Source organism: Mauremys mutica, unplaced genomic scaffold, assembly GCF_020497125.1.
Source record: "Mauremys mutica isolate MM-2020 ecotype Southern unplaced genomic scaffold, ASM2049712v1 Super-Scaffold_100466, whole genome shotgun sequence".
NCBI lineage: Eukaryota > Metazoa > Chordata > Testudines > Geoemydidae > Mauremys > Mauremys mutica.
In genome coordinates, this window is record NW_025423345.1 from 19,477 (window position 1) to 29,256 (window position 9,780).

Genomic DNA, 9,780 nt, shown 5'->3' on the forward strand with positions numbered 1-9,780 from the left:
AAAGCTCAGTTTCTGACAGCCGGCTGCTTATCTGCTCCGGGACAAAGCAACCATTAGTGTGGAATGCTGCTGTTGTGAGTGTGTATGAGGGGAGGTGGGGGTTTGCTGCTGTCCGAACACACAAGACAGCATGCTGACACACTCTCAGCCCCCCAAACACACCGTCACTCCCCCCACGTACACACAACACACTTCCTGTCACACTCCACCCCCGCCCCCCATTTAAAAAGCACGTTGCAGCCACTTGCACACTGGGATAGCTACCACACTGCACTGCTCTCTGTGGCATTGCCAGAGCTCCTAATGTGGCCACTCCAGTGCGCTTGCAGCTGTCAGTGTGAACACACGGCAGTGGTTTCCCTGCTGTGGGTTAACTCCCAGTGCTCTACCTCTGCAAGTGTAGCCAAGCCCTAAATTTGCCAGACCAACCGAACTCAGTAACTGCCCTCCACCACCACATGCAGGGAGTAGGGGCACCGTGGAGCACACGCCGCACTTACTGGCTCAGCCTTGTGCATGCTGGGGTGGCCACCTCCCCATTGATGAGACCTGGTCCCACCATCTCCGCGGAGCTCCAGTCTGCCCTGCTGCCATCCCTGTCTGTGTTGTCTTCTCTAGCAGTTGACTGGAAGGTGAGCACTGGCCGCATGCCATGTAGCCGTGTTGTCTCGAAGGGCGAAAGCAGGAGGAATGGTGCCTTCATAGCCCACCCAATATTCCATAACATAGTTAAGGAAAATATTTCTCAATGAACTGTCAGTAAAATATCAGAAGCAGCCAGTGTCCGCATCAGTCTACGAGCATTGGTATTTTCTTGAAATTTGTCAGACCAACCTAACTAACACCTAACACACATTTGAAGTTCTTCTTTTCACACTGTTGCTCATTCTCAGGTTCTGCTTTGTCTCCAGACAGATCCATTCTCTTTCAGAACAGCCTTGCTCTTTCTGTCTGTGTCACTCACTGAGGTGTCGGAGTAAACACTCCCCTTCCTTCTATTCTCAGACAAACACTAGTATTAAGTGTTTGCTACTGATGGGTTTAGAAAGCATTTGTGAAGTGGAAGATGCCGTTTCTGGGGGATTGTTCCCAAGATCCGGTACTTTGGGTTCAAACGTCTCCCAGCTTCCTTGGTGAAAATAACACCAAGGCTTCTTTGCAATATACAAGAAGAAAAGAGTTTTTCACCCTGCATGGGACTTGAACCTACACTCTCTAGCTTAGGAAGCCAAAGCCTTATCCATTAGGACACTGGGGTCCTGAAGTGCAGTAAAAAGAAGGATGGAAATTCCCTCTCAGGATTGCACATTTCTCACATTCACTCAGAAGCCAAATACCCATTTAATGGCCTTACAGAAATGTCTGCATCCCCTGGCAGCGAGGCAACTGGGCAGGTCGCTGACAGAGCTGAGCACCACCTTTCTGCCAGCCATCGTTAGAGAAGAACCCCACCCTAGAGTCACCCCTCCCTCCTTCAGCACCTCCACGGCTGTGGCTCTGAGTGGCAGTAGGATGATTAGGGTGTGAATCCGGGGCTGGAAGGGTGGTAAGGTCGGCCTGTAAGGAGTAACCAGGTGGGGCAGACCCAGGGGGAGGCTGTGGGCTGCTGGTCGGTTGTTGGGATCAGAGCCTCTAGACCAAAGTTGCACAGTGACCTGACACCCAGGGTTATCAGACAGACATAGTGACCCCCTTACTAGCCTCGGTGACCCCCAAACCCTTGTTACTAAGGGCATTGAGGAGTCTCTGTCCCTTAATAACTTCTGGGAGCTCCCCAGCAGGCTGCGGGCATCAGCCGCCTCCTGCCTCACAGGTTAGACTCTTGGCGCTGTGCCAGTCGCCCCCTCGCTTGCAGGCCCAGTGTAAGAAGCAGGAGGCCCGGTGCTGGCAGAAGAGGGTTTTGATTAATCGAGCTCTGTGTGATGGGCACAGGACGCTTCCACTCAGTAGCACAGCTGGGGGGGAGCAGGGGGAGCAGCTAAGGGAGCCGGGTTCCTCCAGTGGGGGTGTGGAGCAGCTGTTCGTTTTCCTGTTCGCACTCCTCTGCGGTGTGAAAATCGGGGAGGGGAGGCAGAAGCTCCACGTCCCTCCCGAAATGACACCCAGTGGGGGAAGCCAGGACAACAGGGTGGGGCGGCAAGTGGTGGCCAGACTCTCACCGCCAGGGTCTAGTCTAGCTCAGGGTCCAGCTCAACTTCCTCCCCGCACTACTGGCCCCCCAGTTCCCTTCCACCACCAGGTCAACCCGGGCACTAGGGCAGGAACGGGGTGAGGCAGCAAGTCAAGCTGAGCAAGGCAGGCAAAAGCGAGTCTTGTCTTCATGGGCCGCTGACAATGACGTCCTTTTTGTGTGCAACTGCTGCAAAAATATCCCAGACAGAGAAGCAACAGGCCAAAATATTACCATGCAGCTGCCAAAGTAGCTCAGTTGGAAGAGTGAAGATCTAAAGGTCCTTGGTTCAATCCCAGGCTTTGGCAGGCCCTTTCATCCCTCTTTGCACAGTGGTGGCTTGTTTTCTGGGAGCACAGTGGTCCCTGCACCCAAGGTGAGTCCCTGAGCTTGGGCTCTGCAGTAGAAAAAGATATTGTGGGCTTCCGCCCCTAATTGGCTGGCCTGACATTTAACAATGAGGGACAGGAGCTGTCCCTCCTACATGAGTTATTGGTGGACCCAATATGGCAGGAAGAGAGTGCTAGAGGCGGTGCTGGGCAGTGACAGGCAGGTATAGAGGATGAAAACTCTTCTGTGCAGCTGAGGGAGGGCAGTACCAGGGAAGGGGCATGTGTGAAAGTGGCCATGTGGAAGGGAGTTGGGGGCCCAGGAGGAGGCACTTGATGTTCAGTGTCTTGGAGCAGCTGGACTTGGACATGGTGGGTGTTCAGGAAATGCACATTAACAAGTCTAGGGTAGCTTGATGGGCAGAGGGTGATTGGAGGAAGGGCCCATCTCTCTGGTCCTCCAGGCCAGGGAAGAATGATGGGGTTGGAGTCTTGTTCTTCACATTCGCAGTGCGAGTACAGAAGGGGCTGGAGCTCCAACCAGGGAGGGCATTACTGGTGGCTTTGTGCTCCATGGCACTGGTTACTGCTATATTAGTGTGTATGGTCCCCAATTAAGGCATGAAAGGAAAGTTCTATGAAGGAACTGGCTCCCTTCTTCTAGACTGCACGGTGTTTGGTGTTGGGGGGGATTTCAATTGTTGCACCGGCCTGAGGACTGCTGGTCCTGTTTTCCTGACGGTCAGAGGAAACTCTTCTATGATGAGCACTACCTGGCGCAGGTCTGTACTGAGGTTGGCTTAGAGGACGTGTTTCTGCACAGTGGAACCAGTGGAGGGTGGACGATAGCCTGCTCTTCCTCTGACCCGAGCTCACACCAGCCGCAGAGGGGATACACCTTTCTGCGGGGACAGGCCAGGAGTCGCACTGACCGGATTTACATGAAGGAGAGCACGTCAACACCCCAGTGCAGGGTGGAGCCAATGGACTGTTCGGATCACGCAGCTCTCACCGTGTGCTCAATGTGGGCAATTCCCTGACCCAGAGCAGAGGATATTGAAGCTGAACAGCCAGAGCTTGCAAGATAAAGGAGCAGGGGGGCGAGGCCTGGAGGTGTTGGCAGAACGGGAAAGCATCAGAGGGTTCTATGGCAGCCAGGGGGATTGATGGGAGTCGGTGAGGGAGGAGTTGGCTGCTTTGTTCCGGCGGCTGGGGAAACACCACAACATTAAAGAAACCAACAGTGCAAAGTCCTGCAGTGTCACCTGTGGGATTTCCACAAGAGCATCCAGGCAGGGGAGCCAGTCAGCGTGTGACTGTACGATTGGATCAAGTGACAGCTGCCCGAGGCTCCAGCTGGCTGATATGAGCGGGAGCATCGAGTGAAGGGAGGAGCAGACTCCCCTGACATTTTTGCAGCCTGCAGTGAATGGAGACAAAGCAGGGGGATGCAGGGACTCAGGGCAGGACCGCGGATCTGATAGTGCAGGACCACAGTCACTGAAGGAGGAGAGAGAGTCCCGCGAGAAGAAGCTGATGGTGGGAAGCAATAAGTGCAGAGTGCAAACCAGCCAAGAGTCACAGGGGTCTAGAAAACAAAATAGCAGCAGGTCCCATGGTGTAATGGGCAGCACTCAGGACTTTGAATCCTGGAATCTGAGTTCAAATCTCAGTGGGACCTTGTGGCGACATATTGCTTTGCTACAAAGCCGTGGAGCCCAATGTTTTTGGCTACCTTCTCTCAGGTAGAGAGTGAGGTTTTTCCCTCCTGCTGGGTGACTGATGCCCACTGGAGATAGGTCTTTGGTCTGGCTGGTTCAATGGGCTGGCGGCTATAGCTTGGGGTCCTAGAACTTAACAGTCTGGCTAGAGATTCCTGTGGATTGATCATATAGTTGCTTCTTGCTGCTTCACCTGATGTCCATAACTTTGGTCCCTGTAGCTGTCACACTCTTCCTCTTGCTCACATGGCACTTGAAGGAAGGAGGGCCAGGGCCAGGCTTCATAGTCAGGGCTAGGCAGGAGGGAGGAAGAGTCCCAGGCTGGAGCCCAACACACCTCTTCTCCTCTGGGCACCTGGGGTGTTGTTCCCCCCTGTTCAGGCACCCCTGGGGCCCTGCACTTCACACAGCTCTCCCTGATTTCAGCTGTTAGTGAGGGAGCCTCACTGCTAGCGCAGACTGGGCAGTTTCTTGCATGAGAGACCCTGTCCCAAAGCAGGACTAATGCTTAGAGCTGGTTATCAGTGATTTCAGATCTGTTGGTCTGCAGCAAGACTCTCCATTGAGTCTTAACCAGCTCTGTTATTACACAGGGAAGAACAAAAGGGTCAAATGGTGCCTGGAACCCTTAAGAAGAATCCACCCCACCGAGTACAACACTTGTTGCTACCTGCTCTCAACTCCACTGAGAATGTTTTGGGGTCACTCCTCGCCTGTATCAACCTAGGGGGTCTCAGGCCTTGTCTACACTACAAGACTATTTCGAATCTACTTAAGTCGAATTTGTGGATCCACAGTAAATACACTAATTCGAATTTCTGAGTCCACCGTAACGGGGCTGGCGTCGACTTTGGAAGCAGTGCACTGTGGGAAGCTATCCCACAGTTCCCGCAGTCCCCGCTGCCCATTGGAATGCTGGGTAGAGCCCCCAATGCCTACTGGGGGGAAAAATGTGTCGAGGGTGGTTTTGGGTAACTGTCATCATAGAACCGTCAATCACGCCCTCCCTCCCTGAAAGCTCCGGCGGGAAATCTGTTTGCGCCCTTCTCTGGTCGGTTACAGCTCGGACGCCACAGCACTGCGAGCATGGAGCCCGCTGCGATCATCGCTGCACTTATGGCCGTTGTCAACTCCTCGCACCTTATCGTCCACCTCTTCCACAGTCAGCTGCTGAGAAATCGGGCGAGGAGGCTCCGGCAGCGCGGTGAGGACAGGAATTCACAGAGTGGCGCAGACCTCTCACAAAGCAGGGTACGCCGCGCCGTGGAGATCATGGTGGCAATGGGTCAAGTTCATGGTGTGGAACGGCGATTCTGGGCCCGGGAAACAAGCACGGACTGGTGGGACCGCATAGTGCTGCAGGTCTGGGATGAATCACAGTGGCTGCGAAACTTCAGGATGCGTAAGGGCACTTTCCTCAAACTCTGTGACTTGCTGTCCCCTGCCCTGAAGCGCCAGGACACCCGGATGTGAGCAGCCCTGAGTGTGCAGAAGCGAGTGGCCATAGCCCTCTGGAAACTTGCAATGCCAGACAGCTACCGGTCAGTAGCGAACCACTTTGGCGTGGGAAAATCTACCGTGGGGGTTGCTGTGATTGAAGTAGCCCACGCAATCGTTGAGCAACTGCTCTCAAAGGTAGTGACTCTCGGAAACGTCCAGGACATCATAGATGGCTTCGCCGCGATGGGATTCCCAAACTGCGGTGGGGCTATAGATGGGACTCACATCCCTATCCTGGCACCGGCCCACCAGGCCAGCGAGTACATTAACCGAAAGGGCTACTTTTCTATGGTGCTGCAAGCACTGGTGGACCATAGGGGACGTTTTACCAACATCTTCGTTGGGTGGGCGGGCAAGGTTCATGACGCGCGTGTGTTCAGGAACTCTGGTCTGTTTAGACGCCTCCAGGCAGGAACTTTCTTCCCGGACCACAAAGTAATGGTTGGGGATGTGCAGATGCCTACAGTGATCCTCGGGGACCCAGCCTACCCGCTAATGCCCTGGCTCATGAAGCCCTATACAGGCGCCTTGGACAGAGAGAAGGAACTCTTCAACTACCGGCTGAGCAAGTGCAGAATGGTGGTGGAGTGTGCTTTCGGACGTCTCAAGGGGAGATGGCGGAGCTTACTGACTCGCTCGGACATCAGCGAAAAGAATATCCCCGTAGTTATTGCTGCTTGCTGTGTGCTCCACAATCTCTGTGAGAGCAAGGGCGAGACCTTTTTGTCCGGATGGGAGGTTGAGGCAAATCGCCTGGCTGCAGTTTACGCTCAGCCAGACACCCGTGCCGAGAGAATATCCCAGCGGGAAGCGCTGTGTATCCGGGAGGCTTTGAAAGCTAGTTTCCTCGGAGAGCAGGGTAACCTTTGACTCTCCACTTGCTTTCAATAGAAACTGACCCTGGGCCTGTGTCTGTATGTGTCAATTTCGATCTGCGGTTACATACCCCGTTCTCCAATTTCCCCCACTTCCAAAGCACGTTTTAAATAAAATTAATTGTTACACTCATTATTAATAAATCTTTGTTTTACTTTGCATTTCTGTTCAGTTGTTGAAACATGGACGCATACTGTGCTGGGCACGGTGTGCACTGATGTACAGACCGCTTGTTCCATAGAGGAATGACATCCTCCTGCTCCTACATAGGTCTCTGGGGTGGGGGACGGTTGCAAGTGGTTGTGCATGAAGGGGAGGGATTGCAGGAAGGGGTGGGTTTGCAGGAAGGGGCGAGTGGTGCCTTCTTTGGATAGGGGTTTGGATGACGGCAGTGGGCTGCGGGTTTGGGCGTAGGAAGGGGTGAGGGGTGTGGGGGAAGGGTGAGTATCTGTCCGTGGATGAGGGCTCTTGCTGGGGCTCAGGGCAGCGGAGAGGCTCGTTGCTACGGTGGAAGTGCATGGTAAGGGCAGCGTGCCTTAACATTAAGGGGGTGGCAGGTGCTAGGACCCTGGACAAGCATACACATCACAGAATGACCCGGGGCAGCATACACCACACAGAGTGACCCTGGTGCCTACTGACTGCAGTGTGTGTGTGCCCTGCAGTTGATCATGCCCCCAAGTCTGTACCCTGGTAATGTAGGCTATATCGTGCAATTATAAATCCGCCCCCCATACACAAAAAAATCCTCTGACACGAAAGACGTGACCAAAACAGTGAATAACAGCAAACAGCTTTTAATAATCTAATACACAGTGGGGGGTTGAAACTTGGATTTGGGACTGGGTGAGCCTGTAAGGGAAGCACTTCTACAAATGTATAGCGTGAGAGGTGTGTGGTACATTAGCGCTATGCAGTGGTGCAGTGACAGTTCTCACGGCCCCTACCGCCCCTCCGTCTTGTACTTTTGGGTGAGGGGCGGGGAGGACTTCTTGGCGGGGGAGGGTGGTTGCAGATACACTGCAGGGGGGCTCCGTCCTCCTGCCTGGGGTCCTGCAGAACATCAACAAGGTGCCGGAGCGTGTCCGTTTGCTCCCTCATTAGCCCAAGCAGCGTTTGAGTCGCCTGCTGGTCTTCCTGCTGCCACCTATCCTCCCGTTCGATGTGTGTGCGATGCTGTTGACATAGGGTCTCCCTCCACTGTGTCTGCTCTGCCGCCTCGGCTCTGGAGGAAGCCATCAGTTCCACGAACATCTCGTCCCTAGTCTTTTTCTTTCGCCGCCTAATCTGCGCCAGCCTCTGCGAGGGGGATGCCGGGGCAGTCCGGGAAAGAGCCGAAGCTGTGTGATGGGAAAAGTAACTGATTTCCTTGAACAGATACATGTTTGCGAACAGTGAACACAGTCTAGTCAGTTTCTCTGAACAAGACCATACAGGGCAACAAGTCTCACGAGATCTCGGGACAAGTTCGAGATTTCGGAATACGCTCTCATTGGCTGCGGCATTGCACAGGAGAGCGGACAAGTGGGGAGAGACAGCTGAATCCGTCTAGCAGACAGTCCTGGTAAGCCTTACAGTACATTCTGCTTATCAGTTAATGGATAGCTGTGCCCTCCCGCTAAAGGCAATCTGGAAATTATATACTCTGACCCTTTTCCAGCCACTCCCGCCAGTGCACGGGAAAGATCAATGTATGCTTTTCCTATGTGGCCTACAACACGTGGCTGTTAAGCGAGGGTCATAGTTATGCAAAGTAAAAGTCAACCATTCACAACAGTAACAATACACTAATTGCCCTAATTAGATGCAGCATTTCATGAACGAGATCACCCTGATGCGGGTCCCTCGGAGTCACAAAGAGCGGATGCTAAGGGAAGCCCTGCAGAGACCAGGACCATATGCGGCCATGCTTGTGGAGGCGATGATTCCCATCTACATAAGGATGTCCTGGCGCGGAAGAGTGTGCTTCCACGGAGCACCCAACAAGGCACCTCTCCCCAGGAACCTCCTGCGGAGGCTTTTCGAGGACCTAAATGAGACCTTTCTTGAATTGTCCCTGGAGGATTATTGTTCAATCCCTATATGTGTGGACCTACTTTTCATATAGTTTTTCATTGAAAATTTTATATATAGTATTTCTATTTTTTATACCTGTTTTATAAAAAATAAATGTTTACATGTTTCTAGCACTTACCGCCTGATCCTTCCCCTGATTCAGAGTCCGGGTTAACGGCCGGGGAGGGTTGGTAGGGGATCTCTGTGAGGGTGATGAAGAGATCCTGGCTGTCAGGGAAAGCGGTTTTGTGTTCGCTGTCGCCTGCGCCGTCCTCCACAGACCCTTCCTCATCTTCCACATCGGCGAACATCGAGGAGGAACTGTCCAGGTTCACTATGCCATCCACTGAGTCCACGGTCACTGGTGGGGCAGTGGTGGCAGACCCACCTAGAATGGCATGCAGTGCCTCGTAGAAGCGGCATGTCTGGGGCTGGGCTCCGGAGTGTCCGTTTGCCGCTCTGACTTTTTGGTAGCCTTGTCTCAGGTCCTTGATTTTCACGCGGCACTGCATCGCATCCCGGCTGTATCCTTTCTCTATCATTGCTTTGGAGACCTTCTCGAAGGTCTTTGCATTCCGCTTGCTGGAGCGCAGCTCCGACAGCACAGACTCCTCGCCCCACACACCAATCAGATCCAGGACTTCCCGGTCTGTCCATGCTGGGGACCTCTTTCTATTCTTGGATTGGCCGGACTCCTCTGCATGAGAGCTCTGCATCGTTGCAGGTGCTGCGGAGCTCGCCCCGATGTCCAGCCAGGACGTCAGATTCAAAGTGCCCAGACAGGAAAATGAATTCAAATTTTCCCGGGTCATTTCCTGTGTGGCTGGTCAGAGAATCCAAGCTCGGACTGCTGTCCAGAGCGTCAACAGAGTGGTGCACTGTGGGATAGCTCCCGGAGCTACTAAGTTCGATTTGCATCCACACCTAGCCTAATTCGAGCTAGCCATGTCGAATTTAGCGTTACTCCACCTGCCGGGGTGGAGTACCAAATTCGAACTAAAGAGCCCTCTAGTTCGAATTAAATGGCTTCCTGGTGTGGACGGTTGAGCGGTTAGTTCGAATTAACGCTGCTAAATTCGAATTAAAGTCCTAGTGTAGACCAGGCCTCAGAGATTCATAGTTAACAGGT

The 9,780-nt window shown here is 53.4% G+C and overlaps 1 non-coding gene across 1 annotated transcript; it reads left to right on the forward strand.

The window, feature by feature from the left end:
* Positions 1–4,108: 4,108 nt before the first annotated feature.
* On the forward strand, positions 4,109–4,180 carry TRNAQ-UUG. The gene has a single exon. It is a non-coding gene; the product is annotated as a tRNA-Gln (tRNA).
* Positions 4,181–9,780: the final 5,600 nt, after the last annotated feature.